The sequence below is a fragment of the Pleurodeles waltl genome, unplaced genomic scaffold, assembly GCF_031143425.1.
Source record: "Pleurodeles waltl isolate 20211129_DDA unplaced genomic scaffold, aPleWal1.hap1.20221129 scaffold_91, whole genome shotgun sequence".
Taxonomy (NCBI): Eukaryota; Metazoa; Chordata; class Amphibia; order Caudata; family Salamandridae; genus Pleurodeles; species Pleurodeles waltl.
Window position 1 is genome coordinate 1 of NW_027150403.1, and position 20546 is coordinate 20546.

The 20546-nt window shown below is 48.3% G+C and overlaps 18 non-coding genes across 18 annotated transcripts; all 18 read left to right on the forward strand.

Moving 5' to 3' along the window:
* Positions 1-199: 199 nt before the first annotated feature.
* Positions 200-272, forward strand: TRNAV-AAC (transfer RNA valine (anticodon AAC)). The gene has a single exon. It is a non-coding gene; the product is annotated as a tRNA-Val (tRNA).
* Positions 273-1608: 1336 nt separating this feature from the next.
* On the forward strand, positions 1609-1680 carry TRNAP-UGG (transfer RNA proline (anticodon UGG)). Its single transcript has one exon. It is a non-coding gene; the product is annotated as a tRNA-Pro (tRNA).
* Positions 1681-2124: 444 nt separating this feature from the next.
* On the forward strand, positions 2125-2197 carry TRNAV-UAC (transfer RNA valine (anticodon UAC)). Its single transcript has one exon. It is a non-coding gene; the product is annotated as a tRNA-Val (tRNA).
* A 1521-nt stretch (positions 2198-3718) lies between these two features.
* Positions 3719-3791, forward strand: TRNAV-AAC (transfer RNA valine (anticodon AAC)). The gene has a single exon. It is a non-coding gene; the product is annotated as a tRNA-Val (tRNA).
* A 1336-nt stretch (positions 3792-5127) lies between these two features.
* TRNAP-UGG (transfer RNA proline (anticodon UGG)) lies at positions 5128-5199 on the forward strand. Its single transcript has one exon. It is a non-coding gene; the product is annotated as a tRNA-Pro (tRNA).
* A 444-nt stretch (positions 5200-5643) lies between these two features.
* On the forward strand, positions 5644-5716 carry TRNAV-UAC (transfer RNA valine (anticodon UAC)). Its single transcript has one exon. It is a non-coding gene; the product is annotated as a tRNA-Val (tRNA).
* A 1521-nt stretch (positions 5717-7237) lies between these two features.
* TRNAV-AAC (transfer RNA valine (anticodon AAC)) lies at positions 7238-7310 on the forward strand. Its single transcript has one exon. It is a non-coding gene; the product is annotated as a tRNA-Val (tRNA).
* A 1346-nt stretch (positions 7311-8656) lies between these two features.
* Positions 8657-8728, forward strand: TRNAP-UGG (transfer RNA proline (anticodon UGG)). The gene has a single exon. It is a non-coding gene; the product is annotated as a tRNA-Pro (tRNA).
* A 444-nt stretch (positions 8729-9172) lies between these two features.
* TRNAV-UAC (transfer RNA valine (anticodon UAC)) lies at positions 9173-9245 on the forward strand. Its single transcript has one exon. It is a non-coding gene; the product is annotated as a tRNA-Val (tRNA).
* A 1521-nt stretch (positions 9246-10766) lies between these two features.
* Positions 10767-10839, forward strand: TRNAV-AAC (transfer RNA valine (anticodon AAC)). Its single transcript has one exon. It is a non-coding gene; the product is annotated as a tRNA-Val (tRNA).
* Positions 10840-12175: 1336 nt separating this feature from the next.
* On the forward strand, positions 12176-12247 carry TRNAP-UGG (transfer RNA proline (anticodon UGG)). Its single transcript has one exon. It is a non-coding gene; the product is annotated as a tRNA-Pro (tRNA).
* Positions 12248-12691: 444 nt separating this feature from the next.
* Positions 12692-12764, forward strand: TRNAV-UAC (transfer RNA valine (anticodon UAC)). Its single transcript has one exon. It is a non-coding gene; the product is annotated as a tRNA-Val (tRNA).
* Positions 12765-14285: 1521 nt separating this feature from the next.
* On the forward strand, positions 14286-14358 carry TRNAV-AAC (transfer RNA valine (anticodon AAC)). The gene has a single exon. It is a non-coding gene; the product is annotated as a tRNA-Val (tRNA).
* Positions 14359-15704: 1346 nt separating this feature from the next.
* On the forward strand, positions 15705-15776 carry TRNAP-UGG (transfer RNA proline (anticodon UGG)). The gene has a single exon. It is a non-coding gene; the product is annotated as a tRNA-Pro (tRNA).
* Positions 15777-16220: 444 nt separating this feature from the next.
* Positions 16221-16293, forward strand: TRNAV-UAC (transfer RNA valine (anticodon UAC)). Its single transcript has one exon. It is a non-coding gene; the product is annotated as a tRNA-Val (tRNA).
* Positions 16294-17814: 1521 nt separating this feature from the next.
* On the forward strand, positions 17815-17887 carry TRNAV-AAC (transfer RNA valine (anticodon AAC)). The gene has a single exon. It is a non-coding gene; the product is annotated as a tRNA-Val (tRNA).
* Positions 17888-19233: 1346 nt separating this feature from the next.
* On the forward strand, positions 19234-19305 carry TRNAP-UGG (transfer RNA proline (anticodon UGG)). The gene has a single exon. It is a non-coding gene; the product is annotated as a tRNA-Pro (tRNA).
* A 444-nt stretch (positions 19306-19749) lies between these two features.
* TRNAV-UAC (transfer RNA valine (anticodon UAC)) lies at positions 19750-19822 on the forward strand. The gene has a single exon. It is a non-coding gene; the product is annotated as a tRNA-Val (tRNA).
* Positions 19823-20546: the final 724 nt, after the last annotated feature.

The window sequence follows — 20546 nt, forward strand, 5'->3', positions numbered from 1 at the left end:
TTCAGGCATTTAGGCATCAGATATTTGTCTCTACCCGCAGCTGTCACTTTTCAGTACATCTGAGTGTACGCTTGCTGGCTGACAACGCGGCAATTTTCACACTTACTCCTCGCTTTGCGAGCAACTGCTGATCAAGTATAGAGGCAATCGGGCAAACATATGAGGGGAATTTTGCTCCTTCAGTCAAGCCCTCATGCTTGTTTCTGTAGTGTAGTGGTTATCACGTTCGCCTAACACGCGAAAGGTCCCCGGTTCGAGACCAGGCAGAAACAATGGGCAGTGTCTGCTTTTGTGTTTGCTCCCTAAAAGCTTAGTCTCACTCAGGGATGGCCTTTAAAAACTTGTGACCTGTGTAAAACTTGTATTACTATTGCAGGCCGGTAAAAAGTTATCTGCATCTTTGCGTAGTCGTGCATGTGCCTGGTTTCTTATTCTGTTTTTTACTTTTTTTTTTCTTGGCCATGTTATATTGTGGGGCCTTTAAACCTGTCACCTTGATAGGAACATTGCAAGCGGCAGCATCGACAAGTGCAGACTGAGGAGTCAGACCTAAACACAGACTCAGCTGTCAGGATGGCCGAGTGGTCTAAGGCGGCAGCCTCAAGAGAGCTTGATCTTCAGTTAAGCTAAGCATCCTGGTTTGCTCATGTAGTTGTGGGTTCAAATCGCACTTCTGATAGGTCTATTTTCTGCCCTTAAATCTTCCTCTGCTTGCACAGCCAGCTCCCCACAACACTATCTTTGCAAGCTGCTGTAGCATATGAAAAGAAATCCACCAACCCTCCGGCTGGGCCCTCAATCAGCATTCCATGTATTTCTGGAAGGGGCATCTCAGTCACGCCTTCTGTTAGAGCTGCACCTTATCACTGTAACTACCATGCTGGTTTCTACTTAAGCAGTTGATTCCATCGTTTGAAGTGAGGCTCTCCTGCCACTTTTGGGCAGAGAAGGCACTGCCCCTGCAACAACAACAGGCAGACAAGCTCAACCTGGGTTTCCTGGTTAGGTGGGCGGAGCAGAATGGCAATGGTCCCTCCTTGTGACTTGAAATTAACATGAAGAAGACAGAGAGGCAGCTGGGAGTAGGCAGTACCCATGCACCCCTGAACACTGTCTTGCGATTTTCACCCAATTCTGAAATGAGTCGGGAGGAAAGGAGGTGATTTTCCTATCGAAGGCCATTCTGGGAATTCAGCCACCCCGCGTCTCCCAGGTGAGTGTTTCAGGCCTGTGAGGCACTCATATAAATCTCGCCTGATCAAGCACTGAGTGAGCAAGTGTGCTTGAATACAAGAGGCGTGCTCCTCTGGCTCAGGCGCAAGAGATGGCAGGCCCTTCAGTGCTTCTGGTCTGGAAGTCTACGGTGCAAGGGCCCAGGTCCTGCGGAGGCGTACAACTACCAGAAAGGGTCTGCTTTTCTCATCAGCGCCACAGTTCAGCTTGCTAGCATAGGGCTTCTTGACTACCTCTTACCTTGCTAGAGGCAAAAAAAAAACCCTTGGCACAAAACATCAATTGCTATGGCACGCTTAGAAGGAGAGTCTCCAAGTGGCCCTGCTTTTTCACAAAGACACTTCAGAAGATGTTTGAAAGGCTTTTGCAGCAGCAGGCTCGTTGGTCTAGGGGTATGATTCTCGCTTTGGGTGTGAGAGGTCCCGGGTTCAAATCCCGGACGAGCCCGTGCCTTCATAGGTTTGATCTGTTTTTAAACAGGAGTATTTCTGCTTTCCACTCTTGTAAGATGCCATGGTGGAATGCATTGCATGCTTTCTACTGGTGTCGAGGCAGTTCGGCATGATGAAGGAGTGCGGGATTTCTTTCTAACTGCTTTTTTGTGTTGGAGCAGCACTTCTCGTTGGAACATGAAATGCACAGTGCTTCTCCAAAGTAATTGCAGGGCTGGTTTTGAAATCACCTCTTGGAATGAAAGTGATCCCAGTTCCTTTCTTCCAAAGGAAGAGATCCTGTCAGAAAGGCTCAGCTTTGAGCGTCATGAATATTGTCCCTTAGTCCTTGCATTCCAGTCCAAAGCATAGCCACATAAAGAAAGCAGGTGTGTCTGTTTCCAGTGCAGTGGTTCCAGTCCAATGCATAGCCACATGAAGCAAGTAAGCAGGCATGTCTGTTTCTATAGTGTAGTGGTTATCACGTTCGCCTTACACGCGAAAGGTCCCTGGTTCGAGGCCAGGCAGAAACAGCAAGTTGCTGTGCTTTATCACATTATTTGCATTTACCACCTCACCTGACAGGTAAATTGAAATTAAAGAGGCTGTGTCTATCCTTCACCATCGTGAGGTACTACGCTCCAAGGGCATCGGTCTCAACTCACCAAGAGAAGACGATACACCTTACGGCAGTCAGTTGCTCCCTTTTTGACCTTTCCATTGAAGCCTGGGCCTACTGTGGTCAAGCCAGCCAAGGAAGGAAGGTATGAGAGCGAAAATGGCTTTCCTACCTTCACCAAGAACATACACCTTGAGCAAAGAAAGGGCCAGACTTACAAGGCCCTATCGCCACCGGCACATCATCTTTAGTGACGCCCCGGTGGCACTATGTACTGTGCCGTATTTACAAGACGCCGTTCAACCACGTTTTGTGGCTTAACACCACCTTGTAAATACGTCCCCTTCACACGCAGCCCTTTCCCTGGAAGGGGCGTGCAATGGGCGTTGCTCTGGGTGGGCCACTGCAACACCATAGCATTTTGATGCTGCTCCAGTTTTACGAGTTTTTGTAAATCTGTGGCAGCGCCAAAAACCAAGCGCCATACAATGGGTGTCGTTATAGTGGAGAAACGAGCAGAAATGTTTTCATTTCTCCTCATTTTTGTTCTTTCTATGTGTGCTGCATGAACATATCGCCACTGAAGATTTCTGTTGTGCAGGAAGGTGTGCCTTCCTGAACAAAAACAATTTCCCCCTCCACGCAGCCATCCTTGTACCATGGCGCAAGGATGGCTGCGTTGGTGCTCGGCAGCTAATTTAGAGCTGGCGCAGAGGGAAGCACAGGGGTGCGCTGTATTCTACTAAATACGGCGCTTCCCTGCATTTTGAAAATGACTGAGTGCGAGGCTGCCAAATTTGGCAGAGCGTCTCACTCAGTCATCCGCTTGTAATTATGGGCCAAAAGGTCTAAAGGATAGAGGCGTTTTATGTCATGTTCGATGACGACCATGGAAATGACTCTAGTCATATTGCAGAAGAGAGAACCATGTGCATTTTCTTGCCTTGCGATGTATTCGCCCACTCTCTGCCCTCAACCCTAGGAGCAGGGTCTGAGCAGTGGTGCTTCTGTGCCCTCGCTCGTTGGTGTCCGGGTCCAAATCCCCAACACACCCTTTTTAGCAGAAAACACACAAATTTTACTCAAAATACACAAAGCTTGAAGATTCCTCATTCCACTCAAAGCATTGTTGTGCAAAATATTTTTAGCCTCAGGAGAAAAAAAGGATCACCATGCCTTGGCTTCCTTCCTGCTTGCTTTCAGTGTGCTCTGTGTGATGCTTTCACAGGCTCTGGTTTCAGGCATTTAGGCATCAGATATTTGTCTCTACCCGCAGCTGTGACTTTTCAGTACATCTGAGTGTACGCTTGCTGGCTGACAACGCTGCAATTTTCACACTTACTCCTCGCTTTGCAAGCAACTGCTGATCAAGTATAGAGGCAATCGGGCAAACATATGAGGGGAATTTTGCTCCTTCAGTCAAGCCCTCATGCTTGTTTCTGTAGTGTAGTGGTTATCACGTTCGCCTAACACGCGAAAGGTCCCCGGTTCGAGACCGGGCAGAAACAATGGGCAGTGTCTGCTTTTGTGTTTGCTCCCTAAAAGCTTAGTCTCACTCAGGGATGGCCTTTAAAAACTTGTGACCTGTGTAAAACTTGTATTACTATTGCAGGCCGGTAAAAAGTTATCTGCATCTTTGCGTAGTCGTGCATGTGCCTGGTTTCTTATTCTGTTTTTTACTTTTTTTTTTCTTGGCCATGTTATATTGTGGGGCCTTTAAACCTGTCACCTTGATAGGAACATTGCAAGCGGCAGCATCGACAAGTGCAGACTGAGGAGTCAGACCTAAACACAGACTCAGCTGTCAGGATGGCCGAGTGGTCTAAGGCGGCAGCCTCAAGAGAGCTTGATCTTCAGTTAAGCTAAGCATCCTGGTTTGCTCATGTAGTTGTGGGTTCAAATCGCACTTCTGATAGGTCTATTTTCTGCCCTTAAATCTTCCTCTGCTTGCACAGCCAGCTCCCCACAACACTATCTTTGCAAGCTGCTGTAGCATATGAAAAGAAATCCACCAACCCTCCGGCTGGGCCCTCAATCAGCATTCCATGTATTTCTGGAAGGGGCATCTCAGTCACGCCTTCTGTTAGAGCTGCACCTTATCACTGTAACTACCATGCTGGTTTCTACTTAAGCAGTTGATTCCATCGTTTGAAGTGAGGCTCTCCTGCCACTTTTGGGCAGAGAAGGCACTGCCCCTGCAACAACAACAGGCAGACAAGCTCAACCTGGGTTTCCTGGTTAGGTGGGCGGAGCAGAATGGCAATGGTCCCTCCTTGTGACTTGAAATTAACATGAAGAAGACAGAGAGGCAGCTGGGAGTAGGCAGTACCCATGCACCCCTGAACACTGTCTTGCGATTTTCACCCAATTCTGAAATGAGTCGGGAGGAAAGGAGGTGATTTTCCTATCGAAGGCCATTCTGGGAATTCAGCCACCCCGCGTCTCCCAGGTGAGTGTTTCAGGCCTGTGAGGCACTCATATAAATCTCGCCTGATCAAGCACTGAGTGAGCAAGTGTGCTTGAATACAAGAGGCGTGCTCCTCTGGCTCAGGCGCAAGAGATGGCAGGCCCTTCAGTGCTTCTGGTCTGGAAGTCTACCGTGCAAGGGCCCAGGTCCTGCGGAGGCGTACAACTACCAGAAAGGGTCTGCTTTTCTCATCAGCGCCACAGTTCAGCTTGCTAGCATAGGGCTTCTTGACTACCTCTTACCTTGCTAGAGGCAAAAAAAAAACCCTTGGCACAAAACATCAATTGCTATGGCACGCTTAGAAGGAGAGTCTCCAAGTGGCCCTGCTTTTTCACAAAGACACTTCAGAAGATGTTTGAAAGGCTTTTGCAGCAGCAGGCTCGTTGGTCTAGGGGTATGATTCTCGCTTTGGGTGTGAGAGGTCCCGGGTTCAAATCCCGGACGAGCCCGTGCCTTCATAGGTTTGATCTGTTTTTAAACAGGAGTATTTCTGCTTTCCACTCTTGTAAGATGCCATGGTGGAATGCATTGCATGCTTTCTACTGGTGTCGAGGCAGTTCGGCATGATGAAGGAGTGCGGGATTTCTTTCTAACTGCTTTTTTGTGTTGGAGCAGCACTTCTCGTTGGAACATGAAATGCACAGTGCTTCTCCAAAGTAATTGCAGGGCTGGTTTTGAAATCACCTCTTGGAATGAAAGTGATCCCAGTTCCTTTCTTCCAAAGGAAGAGATCCTGTCAGAAAGGCTCAGCTTTGAGCGTCATGAATATTGTCCCTTAGTCCTTGCATTCCAGTCCAAAGCATAGCCACATAAAGAAAGCAGGTGTGTCTGTTTCCAGTGCAGTGGTTCCAGTCCAATGCATAGCCACATGAAGCAAGTAAGCAGGCATGTCTGTTTCTATAGTGTAGTGGTTATCACGTTCGCCTTACACGCGAAAGGTCCCTGGTTCGAGGCCAGGCAGAAACAGCAAGTTGCTGTGCTTTATCACATTATTTGCATTTACCACCTCACCTGACAGGTAAATTGAAATTAAAGAGGCTGTGTCTATCCCTCACCATCGTGAGGTACTACGCTCCAAGGGCATCGGTCTCAACTCACCAAGAGAAGACGATACACCTTACGGCAGTCAGTTGCTCCCTTTTTGACCTTTCCATTGAAGCCTGGGCCTACTGTGGTCAAGCCAGCCAAGGAAGGAAGGTATGAGAGCGAAAATGGCTTTCCTACCTTCACCAAGAACATACACCTTGAGCAAAGAAAGGGCCAGACTTACAAGGCCCTATCGCCACCGGCACATCATCTTTAGTGACGCCCCGGTGGCACTATGTACTGTGCCGTATTTACAAGACGCCGTTCAACCACGTTTTGTGGCTTAACACCACCTTGTAAATACGTCCCCTTCACACGCAGCCCTTTCCCTGGAAGGGGCGTGCAATGGGCGTTGCTCTGGGTGGGCCACTGCAACACCATAGCATTTTGATGCTGCTCCAGTTTTACGAGTTTTTGTAAATCTGTGGCAGCGCCAAAAACCAAGCGCCATACAATGGGTGTCGTTATAGTGGAGAAACGAGCAGAAATGTTTTCATTTCTCCTCATTTTTGTTCTTTCTATGTGTGCTGCACGAACATATCGCCACTGAAGATTTCTGTTGTGCAGGAAGGTGTGCCTTCCTGAACAAAAACAATTTCCCCCTCCACGCAGCCATCCTTGTACCATGGCGCAAGGATGGCTGCGTTGGTGCTCGGCAGCTAATTTAGAGCTGGCGCAGAGGGAAGCACAGGGGTGCGCTGTATTCTACTAAATACGGCGCTTCCCTGCATTTTGAAAATGACTGAGTGCGAGGCTGCCAAATTTGGCAGAGCGTCTCACTCAGTCATCCTCTTGTAATTATGGGCCAAAAGGTCTAAAGGATAGAGGCGTTTTATGTCATGTTCGATGACGACCATGGAAATGACTCTAGTCATATTGCAGAAGAGAGAACCATGTGCATTTTCTTGCCTTGCGATGTATTCGCCCACTCTCTGCCCTCAACCCTAGGAGCAGGGTCTGAGCAGTGGTGCTTCTGTGCCCTCGCTCGTTGGTGTCCGGGTCCAAATCCCCAACACACCCTTTTTAGCAGAAAACACACAAATTTTACTCAAAATACACAAAGCTTGAAGATTCCTCATTCCACTCAAAGCATTGTTGTGCAAAATATTTTTAGCCTCAGGAGAAAAAAAGGATCACCATGCCTTGGCTTCCTTCCTGCTTGCTTTCAGTGTGCTCTGTGTGATGCTTTCACAGGCTCTGGTTTCAGGCATTTAGGCATCAGATATTTGTCTCTACCCGCAGCTGTGACTTTTCAGTACATCTGAGTGTACGCTTGCTGGCTGACAACGCTGCAATTTTCACACTTACTCCTCGCTTTGCAAGCAACTGCTGATCAAGTATAGAGGCAATCGGGCAAACATATGAGGGGAATTTTGCTCCTTCAGTCAAGCCCTCATGCTTGTTTCTGTAGTGTAGTGGTTATCACGTTCGCCTAACACGCGAAAGGTCCCCGGTTCGAGACCGGGCAGAAACAATGGGCAGTGTCTGCTTTTGTGTTTGCTCCCTAAAAGCTTAGTCTCACTCAGGGATGGCCTTTAAAAACTTGTGACCTGTGTAAAACTTGTATTACTATTGCAGGCCGGTAAAAAGTTATCTGCATCTTTGCGTAGTCGTGCATGTGCCTGGTTTCTTATTCTGTTTTTTACTTTTTTTTTTCTTGGCCATGTTATATTGTGGGGCCTTTAAACCTGTCACCTTGATAGGAACATTGCAAGCGGCAGCATCGACAAGTGCAGACTGAGGAGTCAGACCTAAACACAGACTCAGCTGTCAGGATGGCCGAGTGGTCTAAGGCGGCAGCCTCAAGAGAGCTTGATCTTCAGTTAAGCTAAGCATCCTGGTTTGCTCATGTAGTTGTGGGTTCAAATCGCACTTCTGATAGGTCTATTTTCTGCCCTTAAATCTTCCTCTGCTTGCACAGCCAGCTCCCCACAACACTATCTTTGCAAGCTGCTGTAGCATATGAAAAGAAATCCACCAACCCTCCGGCTGGGCCCTCAATCAGCATTCCATGTATTTCTGGAAGGGGCATCTCAGTCACGCCTTCTGTTAGAGCTGCACCTTATCACTGTAACTACCATGCTGGTTTCTACTTAAGCAGTTGATTCCATTGTTTGAAGTGAGGCTCTCCTGCCACTTTTGGGCAGAGAAGGCACTGCCCCTGCAACAACAACAGGCAGACAAGCTCAACCTGGGTTTCCTGGTTAGGTGGGCGGAGCAGAATGGCAATGGTCCCTCCTTGTGACTTGAAATTAACATGAAGAAGACAGAGAGGCAGCTGGGAGTAGGCAGTACCCATGCACCCCTGAACACTGTCTTGCGATTTTCACCCAATTCTGAAATGAGTCGGGAGGAAAGGAGGTGATTTTCCTATCGAAGGCCATTCTGGGAATTCAGCCACCCCGCGTCTCCCAGGTGAGTGTTTCAGGCCTGTGAGGCACTCATATAAATCTCGCCTGATCGAGCCTGATCAAGCACTGAGCGAGCAAGTGTGCTTGAATACAAGAGGCATGCTCCTCTGGCTCAGGCGCAAGAGATGGCAGGCCCTTCAGTGCTTCTGGTCTGGAAGTCTACGGTGCAAGGGCCCAGGTCCTGCGGAGGCGTACAACTACCAGAAAGGGTCTGCTTTTCTCATCAGCGCCACAGTTCAGCTTGCTAGCATAGGGCTTCTTGACTACCTCTTGCCTTGCTAGAGGCAAAAAAAAAACCCTTGGCACAAAACATCAATTGCTATGGCACGCTTAGAAGGAGAGTCTCCAAGTGGCCCTGCTTTTTCACAAAGACACTTCAGAAGATGTTTGAAAGGCTTTTGCAGCAGCAGGCTCGTTGGTCTAGGGGTATGATTCTCGCTTTGGGTGTGAGAGGTCCCGGGTTCAAATCCCGGACGAGCCCGTGCCTTCATAGGTTTGATCTGTTTTTAAACAGGAGTATTTCTGCTTTCCACTCTTGTAAGATGCCATGGTGGAATGCATTGCATGCTTTCTACTGGTGTCGAGGCAGTTCGGCATGATGAAGGAGTGCGGGATTTCTTTCTAACTGCTTTTTTGTGTTGGAGCAGCACTTCTCGTTGGAACATGAAATGCACAGTGCTTCTCCAAAGTAATTGCAGGGCTGGTTTTGAAATCACCTCTTGGAATGAAAGTGATCCCAGTTCCTTTCTTCCAAAGGAAGAGATCCTGTCAGAAAGGCTCAGCTTTGAGCGTCATGAATATTGTCCCTTAGTCCTTGCATTCCAGTCCAAAGCATAGCCACATAAAGAAAGCAGGTGTGTCTGTTTCCAGTGCAGTGGTTCCAGTCCAATGCATAGCCACATGAAGCAAGTAAGCAGGCATGTCTGTTTCTATAGTGTAGTGGTTATCACGTTCGCCTTACACGCGAAAGGTCCCTGGTTCGAGGCCAGGCAGAAACAGCAAGTTGCTGTGCTTTATCACATTATTTGCATTTACCACCTCACCTGACAGGTAAATTGAAATTAAAGAGGCTGTGTCTATCCCTCACCATCGTGAGGTACTACGCTCCAAGGGCATCGGTCTCAACTCACCAAGAGAAGACGATACACCTTACGGCAGTCAGTTGCTCCCTTTTTGACCTTTCCATTGAAGCCTGGGCCTACTGTGGTCAAGCCAGCCAAGGAAGGAAGGTATGAGAGCGAAAATGGCTTTCCTACCTTCACCAAGAACATACACCTTGAGCAAAGAAAGGGCCAGACTTACAAGGCCCTATCGCCACCGGCACATCATCTTTAGTGACGCCCCGGTGGCACTATGTACTGTGCCGTATTTACAAGACGCCGTTCAACCACGTTTTGTGGCTTAACACCACCTTGTAAATACGTCCCCTTCACACGCAGCCCTTTCCCTGGAAGGGGCGTGCAATGGGCGTTGCTCTGGGTGGGCCACTGCAACACCATAGCATTTTGATGCTGCTCCAGTTTTACGAGTTTTTGTAAATCTGTGGCAGCGCCAAAAACCAAGCGCCATACAATGGGTGTCGTTATAGTGGAGAAACGAGCAGAAATGTTTTCATTTCTCCTCATTTTTGTTCTTTCTATGTGTGCTGCATGAACATATCGCCACTGAAGATTTCTGTTGTGCAGGAAGGTGTGCCTTCCTGAACAAAAACAATTTCCCCCTCCACGCAGCCATCCTTGTACCATGGCGCAAGGATGGCTGCGTTGGTGCTCGGCAGCTAATTTAGAGCTGGCGCAGAGGGAAGCACAGGGGTGCGCTATATTCTACTAAATACGGCGCTACCCTGCATTTTGAAAATGACTGAGTGCGAGGCTGCCAAATTTGGCAGAGCGTCTCACTCAGTCATCCTCTTGTAATTATGGGCCAAAAGGTCTAAAGGATAGAGGCGTTTTATGTCATGTTCGATGACGACCATGGAAATGACTCTAGTCATATTGCAGAAGAGAGAACCATGTGCATTTTCTTGCCTTGCGATGTATTCGCCCACTCTCTGCCCTCAACCCTAGGAGCAGGGTCTGAGCAGTGGTGCTTCTGTGCCCTCGCTCGTTGGTGTCCGGGTCCAAATCCCCAACACACCCTTTTTAGCAGAAAACACACAAATTTTACTCAAAATACACAAAGCTTGAAGATTCCTCATTCCACTCAAAGCATTGTTGTGCAAAATATTTTTAGCCTCAGGAGAAAAAAAGGATCACCATGCCTTGGCTTCCTTCCTGCTTGCTTTCAGTGTGCTCTGTGTGATGCTTTCACAGGCTCTGGTTTCAGGCATTTAGGCATCAGATATTTGTCTCTACCCGCAGCTGTGACTTTTCAGTACATCTGAGTGTACGCTTGCTGGCTGACAACGCTGCAATTTTCACACTTACTCCTCGCTTTGCAAGCAACTGCTGATCAAGTATAGAGGCAATCGGGCAAACATATGAGGGGAATTTTGCTCCTTCAGTCAAGCCCTCATGCTTGTTTCTGTAGTGTAGTGGTTATCACGTTCGCCTAACACGCGAAAGGTCCCCGGTTCGAGACCGGGCAGAAACAATGGGCAGTGTCTGCTTTTGTGTTTGCTCCCTAAAAGCTTAGTCTCACTCAGGGATGGCCTTTAAAAACTTGTGACCTGTGTAAAACTTGTATTACTATTGCAGGCCGGTAAAAAGTTATCTGCATCTTTGCGTAGTCGTGCATGTGCCTGGTTTCTTATTCTGTTTTTTACTTTTTTTTTTCTTGGCCATGTTATATTGTGGGGCCTTTAAACCTGTCACCTTGATAGGAACATTGCAAGCGGCAGCATCGACAAGTGCAGACTGAGGAGTCAGACCTAAACACAGACTCAGCTGTCAGGATGGCCGAGTGGTCTAAGGCGGCAGCCTCAAGAGAGCTTGATCTTCAGTTAAGCTAAGCATCCTGGTTTGCTCATGTAGTTGTGGGTTCAAATCGCACTTCTGATAGGTCTATTTTCTGCCCTTAAATCTTCCTCTGCTTGCACAGCCAGCTCCCCACAACACTATCTTTGCAAGCTGCTGTAGCATATGAAAAGAAATCCACCAACCCTCCGGCTGGGCCCTCAATCAGCATTCCATGTATTTCTGGAAGGGGCATCTCAGTCACGCCTTCTGTTAGAGCTGCACCTTATCACTGTAACTACCATGCTGGTTTCTACTTAAGCAGTTGATTCCATCGTTTGAAGTGAGGCTCTCCTGCCACTTTTGGGCAGAGAAGGCACTGCCCCTGCAACAACAACAGGCAGACAAGCTCAACCAGGGTTTCCTGGTTAGGTGGGCGGAGCAGAATGGCAATGGTCCCTCCTTGTGACTTGAAATTAACATGAAGAAGACAGAGAGGCAGCTGGGAGTAGGCAGTACCCATGCACCCCTGAACACTGTCTTGCGATTTTCACCCAATTCTGAAATGAGTCGGGAGGAAAGGAGGTGATTTTCCTATCGAAGGCCATTCTGGGAATTCAGCCACCCCGCGTCTCCCAGGTGAGTGTTTCAGGCCTGTGAGGCACTCATATAAATCTCGCCTGATCAAGCACTGAGTGAGCAAGTGTGCTTGAATACAAGAGGCGTGCTCCTCTGGCTCAGGCGCAAGAGATGGCAGGCCCTTCAGTGCTTCTGGTCTGGAAGTCTACCGTGCAAGGGCCCAGGTCCTGCGGAGGCGTACAACTACCAGAAAGGGTCTGCTTTTCTCATCAGCGCCACAGTTCAGCTTGCTAGCATAGGGCTTCTTGACTACCTCTTACCTTGCTAGAGGCAAAAAAAAAACCCTTGGCACAAAACATCAATTGCTATGGCACGCTTAGAAGGAGAGTCTCCAAGTGGCCCTGCTTTTTCACAAAGACACTTCAGAAGATGTTTGAAAGGCTTTTGCAGCAGCAGGCTCGTTGGTCTAGGGGTATGATTCTCGCTTTGGGTGTGAGAGGTCCCGGGTTCAAATCCCGGACGAGCCCGTGCCTTCATAGGTTTGATCTGTTTTTAAACAGGAGTATTTCTGCTTTCCACTCTTGTAAGATGCCATGGTGGAATGCATTGCATGCTTTCTACTGGTGTCGAGGCAGTTCGGCATGATGAAGGAGTGCGGGATTTCTTTCTAACTGCTTTTTTGTGTTGGAGCAGCACTTCTCGTTGGAACATGAAATGCACAGTGCTTCTCCAAAGTAATTGCAGGGCTGGTTTTGAAATCACCTCTTGGAATGAAAGTGATCCCAGTTCCTTTCTTCCAAAGGAAGAGATCCTGTCAGAAAGGCTCAGCTTTGAGCGTCATGAATATTGTCCCTTAGTCCTTGCATTCCAGTCCAAAGCATAGCCACATAAAGAAAGCAGGTGTGTCTGTTTCCAGTGCAGTGGTTCCAGTCCAATGCATAGCCACATGAAGCAAGTAAGCAGGCATGTCTGTTTCTATAGTGTAGTGGTTATCACGTTCGCCTTACACGCGAAAGGTCCCTGGTTCGAGGCCAGGCAGAAACAGCAAGTTGCTGTGCTTTATCACATTATTTGCATTTACCACCTCACCTGACAGGTAAATTGAAATTAAAGAGGCTGTGTCTATCCCTCACCATCGTGAGGTACTACGCTCCAAGGGCATCGGTCTCAACTCACCAAGAGAAGACGATACACCTTACGGCAGTCAGTTGCTCCCTTTTTGACCTTTCCATTGAAGCCTGGGCCTACTGTGGTCAAGCCAGCCAAGGAAGGAAGGTATGAGAGCGAAAATGGCTTTCCTACCTTCACCAAGAACATACACCTTGAGCAAAGAAAGGGCCAGACTTACAAGGCCCTATCGCCACCGGCACATCATCTTTAGTGACGCCCCGGTGGCACTATGTACTGTGCCGTATTTACAAGACGCCGTTCAACCACGTTTTGTGGCTTAACACCACCTTGTAAATACGTCCCCTTCACACGCAGCCCTTTCCCTGGAAGGGGCGTGCAATGGGCGTTGCTCTGGGTGGGCTACTGCAACACCATAGCATTTTGATGCTGCTCCAGTTTTACGAGTTTTTGTAAATCTGTGGCAGCGCCAAAAACCAAGCGCCATACAATGGGTGTCGTTATAGTGGAGAAACGAGCAGAAATGTTTTCATTTCTCCTCATTTTTGTTCTTTCTATGTGTGCTGCACGAACATATCGCCACTGAAGATTTCTGTTGTGCAGGAAGGTGTGCCTTCCTGAACAAAAACAATTTCCCCCTCCACGCAGCCATCCTTGTACCATGGCGCAAGGATGGCTGCGTTGGTGCTCGGCAGCTAATTTAGAGCTGGCGCAGAGGGAAGCACAGGGGTGCGCTGTATTCTACTAAATACGGCGCTTCCCTGCATTTTGAAAATGACTGAGTGCGAGGCTGCCAAATTTGGCAGAGCGTCTCACTCAGTCATCCTCTTGTAATTATGGGCCAAAAGGTCTAAAGGATAGAGGCGTTTTATGTCATGTTCGATGACGACCATGGAAATGACTCTAGTCATATTGCAGAAGAGAGAACCATGTGCATTTTCTTGCCTTGCGATGTATTCGCCCACTCTCTGCCCTCAACCCTAGGAGCAGGGTCTGAGCAGTGGTGCTTCTGTGCCCTCGCTCGTTGGTGTCCGGGTCCAAATCCCCAACACACCCTTTTTAGCAGAAAACACACAAATTTTACTCAAAATACACAAAGCTTGAAGATTCCTCATTCCACTCAAAGCATTGTTGTGCAAAATATTTTTAGCCTCAGGAGAAAAAAAGGATCACCATGCCTTGGCTTCCTTCCTGCTTGCTTTCAGTGTGCTCTGTGTGATGCTTTCACAGGCTCTGGTTTCAGGCATTTAGGCATCAGATATTTGTCTCTACCCGCAGCTGTGACTTTTCAGTACATCTGAGTGTACGCTTGCTGGCTGACAACGCTGCAATTTTCACACTTACTCCTCGCTTTGCAAGCAACTGCTGATCAAGTATAGAGGCAATCGGGCAAACATATGAGGGGAATTTTGCTCCTTCAGTCAAGCCCTCATGCTTGTTTCTGTAGTGTAGTGGTTATCACGTTCGCCTAACACGCGAAAGGTCCCCGGTTCGAGACCGGGCAGAAACAATGGGCAGTGTCTGCTTTTGTGTTTGCTCCCTAAAAGCTTAGTCTCACTCAGGGATGGCCTTTAAAAACTTGTGACCTGTGTAAAACTTGTATTACTATTGCAGGCCGGTAAAAAGTTATCTGCATCTTTGCGTAGTCGTGCATGTGCCTGGTTTCTTATTCTGTTTTTTACTTTTTTTTTTCTTGGCCATGTTATATTGTGGGGCCTTTAAACCTGTCACCTTGATAGGAACATTGCAAGCGGCAGCATCGACAAGTGCAGACTGAGGAGTCAGACCTAAACACAGACTCAGCTGTCAGGATGGCCGAGTGGTCTAAGGCGGCAGCCTCAAGAGAGCTTGATCTTCAGTTAAGCTAAGCATCCTGGTTTGCTCATGTAGTTGTGGGTTCAAATCGCACTTCTGATAGGTCTATTTTCTGCCCTTAAATCTTCCTCTGCTTGCACAGCCAGCTCCCCACAACACTATCTTTGCAAGCTGCTGTAGCATATGAAAAGAAATCCACCAACCCTCCGGCTGGGCCCTCAATCAGCATTCCATGTATTTCTGGAAGGGGCATCTCAGTCACGCCTTCTGTTAGAGCTGCACCTTATCACTGTAACTACCATGCTGGTTTCTACTTAAGCAGTTGATTCCATTGTTTGAAGTGAGGCTCTCCTGCCACTTTTGGGCAGAGAAGGCACTGCCCCTGCAACAACAACAGGCAGACAAGCTCAACCTGGGTTTCCTGGTTAGGTGGGCGGAGCAGAATGGCAATGGTCCCTCCTTGTGACTTGAAATTAACATGAAGAAGACAGAGAGGCAGCTGGGAGTAGGCAGTACCCATGCACCCCTGAACACTGTCTTGCGATTTTCACCCAATTCTGAAATGAGTCGGGAGGAAAGGAGGTGATTTTCCTATCGAAGGCCATTCTGGGAATTCAGCCACCCCGCGTCTCCCAGGTGAGTGTTTCAGGCCTGTGAGGCACTCATATAAATCTCGCCTGATCGAGCCTGATCAAGCACTGAGCGAGCAAGTGTGCTTGAATACAAGAGGCATGCTCCTCTGGCTCAGGCGCAAGAGATGGCAGGCCCTTCAGTGCTTCTGGTCTGGAAGTCTACGGTGCAAGGGCCCAGGTCCTGCGGAGGCGTACAACTACCAGAAAGGGTCTGCTTTTCTCATCAGCGCCACAGTTCAGCTTGCTAGCATAGGGCTTCTTGACTACCTCTTGCCTTGCTAGAGGCAAAAAAAAAACCCTTGGCACAAAACATCAATTGCTATGGCACGCTTAGAAGGAGAGTCTCCAAGTGGCCCTGCTTTTTCACAAAGACACTTCAGAAGATGTTTGAAAGGCTTTTGCAGCAGCAGGCTCGTTGGTCTAGGGGTATGATTCTCGCTTTGGGTGTGAGAGGTCCCGGGTTCAAATCCCGGACGAGCCCGTGCCTTCATAGGTTCGATCTGTTTTTAAACAGGAGTATTTCTGCTTTCCACTCTTGTAAGATGCCATGGTGGAATGCATTGCATGCTTTCTACTGGTGTCGAGGCAGTTCGGCATGATGAAGGAGTGCGGGATTTCTTTCTAACTGCTTTTTTGTGTTGGAGCAGCACTTCTCGTTGGAACATGAAATGCACAGTGCTTCTCCAAAGTAATTGCAGGGCTGGTTTTGAAATCACCTCTTTGAATGAAAGTGATCCCAGTTCCTTTCTTCCAAAGGAAGAGATCCTGTCAGAAAGGCTCAGCTTTGAGCGTCATGAATATTGTCCCTTAGTCCTTGCATTCCAGTCCAAAGCATAGCCACATAAAGAAAGCAGGTGTGTCTGTTTCCAGTGCAGTGGTTCCAGTCCAATGCATAGCCACATGAAGCAAGTAAGCAGGCATGTCTGTTTCTATAGTGTAGTGGTTATCACGTTCGCCTTACACGCGAAAGGTCCCTGGTTCGAGGCCAGGCAGAAACAGCAAGTTGCTGTGCTTTATCACATTATTTGCATTTACCACCTCACCTGACAGGTAAATTGAAATTAAAGAGGCTGTGTCTATCCCTCACCATCGTGAGGTACTACGCTCCAAGGGCATCGGTCTCAACTCACCAAGAGAAGACGATACACCTTACGGCAGTCAGTTGCTCCCTTTTTGACCTTTCCATTGAAGCCTGGGCCTACTGTGGTCAAGCCAGCCAAGGAAGGAAGGTATGAGAGCGAAAATGGCTTTCCTACCTTCACCAAGAACATACACCTTGAGCAAAGAAAGGGCCAGACTTACAAGGCCCTATCGCCACCGGCACATCATCTTTAGTGACGCCCCGGTGGCACTATGTACTGTGCCGTATTTACAAGACGCCGTTCAACCACGTTTTGTGGCTTAACACCACCTTGTAAATACGGCCCCTTCACACGCAGCCCTTTCCCTGGAAGGGGCGTGCAATGGGCGTTGCTCTGGGTGGGCCACTGCAACACCATAGCATTTTGATGCTGCTCCAGTTTTACGAGTTTTTGTAAATCTGTGGCAGCGCCAAAATCCAAGCGCCATACAATGGGTGTCGTTATAGTGGAGAAACGAGCAGAAATGTTTTCATTTCTCCTCATTTTTGCTCTTTCTATGTGTGCTGCACGAACATATCGCCACTGAAGATTTCTGTTGTGCAGGAAGGTGTGCCTTCCTGAACAAAAACAATTTCCCCCTCCACGCAGCCATCCTTGTACCATGGCGCAAGGATGGCTGCGTTGGTGCTCGGCAGCTAATTTAGAGCTGGCGCAGAGGGAAGCACAGGGGTGCGCTGTATTCTACTAAATACGGCGCTTCCCTGCATTTTGAAAATGACTGAGTGCGAGGCTGCCAAATTTGGCAGAGCGTCTCACTCAGTCATCCTCTTGTAATTATGGGCCAAAAGGTCTAAAGGATAGAGGCGTTTTATGTCATGTTCGATGACGACCATGGAAATGACTCTAGTCATATTGCAGAAGAGAGAACCATGTGCATTTTCTTGCCTTGCGATGTATTCGCCCACTCTCTGCCCTCAACCCTAGGAGCAGGGTCTGAGCAGTGGTGCTTCTGTGCCCTCGCTCGTTGGTGTCCGGGTCCAAATCCCCAACACACCCTTTTTAGCAGAAAACACACAAATTTTACTCAAAATACACAAAGCTTGAAGATTCCTCATTCCACTCAAAGCATTGTTGTGCAAAATATTTTTAGCCTCAGGAGAAAAAAAGGATCACCATGCCTTGGCTTCCTTCCTGCTTGCTTTCAGTGTGCTCTGTGTGATGCTTTCACAGGCTCTGGTTTCAGGCATTTAGGCATCAGATATTTGTCTCTACCCGCAGCTGTGACTTTTCAGTACATCTGAGTGTACGCTTGCTGGCTGACAACGCTGCAATTTTCACACTTACTCCTCGCTTTGCGAGCAACTGCTGATCAAGTATAGAGGCAATCGGGCAAACATATGAGGGGAATTTTGCTCCTTCAGTCAAGCCCTCATGCTTGTTTCTGTAGTGTAGTGGTTATCACGTTCGCCTAACACGCGAAAGGTCCCCGGTTCGAGACCGGGCAGAAACAATGGGCAGTGTCTGCTTTTGTGTTTGCTCCCTAAAAGCTTAGTCTCACTCAGGGATGGCCTTTAAAAACTTGTGACCTGTGTAAAACTTGTATTACTATTGCAGGCCGGTAAAAAGTTATCTGCATCTTTGCGTAGTCGTGCATGTGCCTGGTTTCTTATTCTGTTTTTTTCTTTTTTTTTTCTTGGCCATGTTATATTGTGGGGCCTTTAAACCTGTCACCTTGATAGGAACATTGCAAGCGGCAGCATCGACAAGTGCAGACTGAGGAGTCAGACCTAAACACAGACTCAGCTGTCAGGATGGCCGAGTGGTCTAAGGCGGCAGCCTCAAGAGAGCTTGATCTTCAGTTAAGCTAAGCATCCTGGTTTGCTCATGTAGTTGTGGGTTCAAATCGCACTTCTGATAGGTCTATTTTCTGCCCTTAAATCTTCCTCTGCTTGCACAGCCAGCTCCCCACAACACTATCTTTGCAAGCTGCTGTAGCATATGAAAAGAAATCCACCAACCCTCCGGCTGGGCCCTCAATCAGCATTCCATGTATTTCTGGAAGGGGCATCTCAGTCACGCCTTCTGTTAGAGCTGCACCTTATCACTGTAACTACCATGCTGGTTTCTACTTAAGCAGTTGATTCCATCGTTTGAAGTGAGGCTCTCCTGCCACTTTTGGGCAGAGAAGGCACTGCCCCTGCAACAACAACAGGCAGACAAGCTCACCCTGGGTTTCCTGGTTAGGTGGGCGGAGCAGAATGGCAATGGTCCCTCCTTGTGACTTGAAATTAACATGAAGAAGACAGAGAGGCAGCTGGGAGTAGGCAGTACCCATGCACCCCTGAACACTGTCTTGCGATTTTCACCCAATTCTGAAATGAGTCGGGAGGAAAGGAGGTGATTTTCCTATCTAAGGCCATTCTGGGAATTCAGCCACCCCGCGTCTCCCAGGTGAGTGTTTCAGGCCTGTGAGGCACTCATATAAATCTCGCCTGATCGAGCCTGATCAAGCACTGAGCGAGCAAGTGTGCTTGAATACAAGAGGCATGCTCCTCTGGCTCAGGCGCAAGAGATGGCAGGCCCTTCAGTGCTTCTGGTCTGGAAGTCTACGGTGCAAGGGCCCAGGTCCTGCGGAGGCGTACAACTACCAGAAAGGGTCTGCTTTTCTCATCAGCGCCACAGTTCAGCTTGCTAGCATAGGGCTTCTTGACTACCTCTTGCCTTGCTAGAGGCAAAAAAAAAACCCTTGGCACAAAACATCAATTGCTATGGCACGCTTAGAAGGAGAGTCTCCAAGTGGCCCTGCTTTTTCACAAAGACACTTCAGAAGATGTTTGAAAGGCTTTTGCAGCAGCAGGCTCGTTGGTCTAGGGGTATGATTCTCGCTTTGGGTGTGAGAGGTCCCGGGTTCAAATCCCGGACGAGCCCGTGCCTTCATAGGTTCGATCTGTTTTTAAACAGGAGTATTTCTGCTTTCCACTCTTGTAAGATGCCATGGTGGAATGCATTGCATGCTTTCTTCTGGTGTCGAGGCAGTTCGGCATGATGAAGGAGTGCGGGATTTCTTTCTAACTGCTTTTTTGTGTTGGAGCAGCACTTCTCGTTGGAACATGAAATGCACAGTGCTTCTCCAAAGTAATTGCAGGGCTGGTTTTGAAATCACCTCTTGGAATGAAAGTGATCCCAGTTCCTTTCTTCCAAAGGAAGAGATCCTGTCAGAAAGGCTCAGCTTTGAGCGTCATGAATATTGTCCCTTAGTCCTTGCATTCCAGTCCAAAGCATAGCCACATAAAGAAAGCAGGTGTGTCTGTTTCCAGTGCAGTGGTTCCAGTCCAATGCATAGCCACATGAAGCAAGTAAGCAGGCATGTCTGTTTCTATAGTGTAGTGGTTATCACGTTCGCCTTACACGCGAAAGGTCCCTGGTTCGAGGCCAGGCAGAAACAGCAAGTTGCTGTGCTTTATCACATTATTTGCATTTACCACCTCACCTGACAGGTAAATTGAAATTAAAGAGGCTGTGTCTATCCCTCACCATCGTGAGGTACTACGCTCCAAGGGCATCGGTCTCAACTCACCAAGAGAAGACGATACACCTTACGGCAGTCAGTTGCTCCCTTTTTGACCTTTCCATTGAAGCCTGGGCCTACTGTGGTCAAGCCAGCCAAGGAAGGAAGGAATGAGAGCGAAAATGGCTTTCCTACCTTCACCAAGAACATACACCTTGAGCAAAGAAAGGGCCAGACTTACAAGGCCCTATCGCCACCGGCACATCATCTTTAGTGACGCCCCGGTGGCACTATGTACTGTGCCGTATTTACAAGACGCCGTTCAACCACGTTTTGTGGCTTAACACCACCTTGTAAATACGGCCCCTTCACACGCAGCCCTTTCCCTGGAAGGGGCGTGCAATGGGCGTTGCTCTGGGTGGGCCACTGCAACACCATAGCATTTTGATGCTGCTCCAGTTTTACGAGTTTTTGTAAATCTGTGGCAGCGCCAAAATCCAAGCGCCATACAATGGGTGTCGTTATAGTGGAGAAACGAGCAGAAATGTTTTCATTTCTCCTCATTTTTGCTCTTTCTATGTGTGCTGCACGAACATATCGCCACTGAAGATTTCTGTTGTGCAGGAAGGTGTGCCTTCCTGAACAAAAACAATTTCCCCCT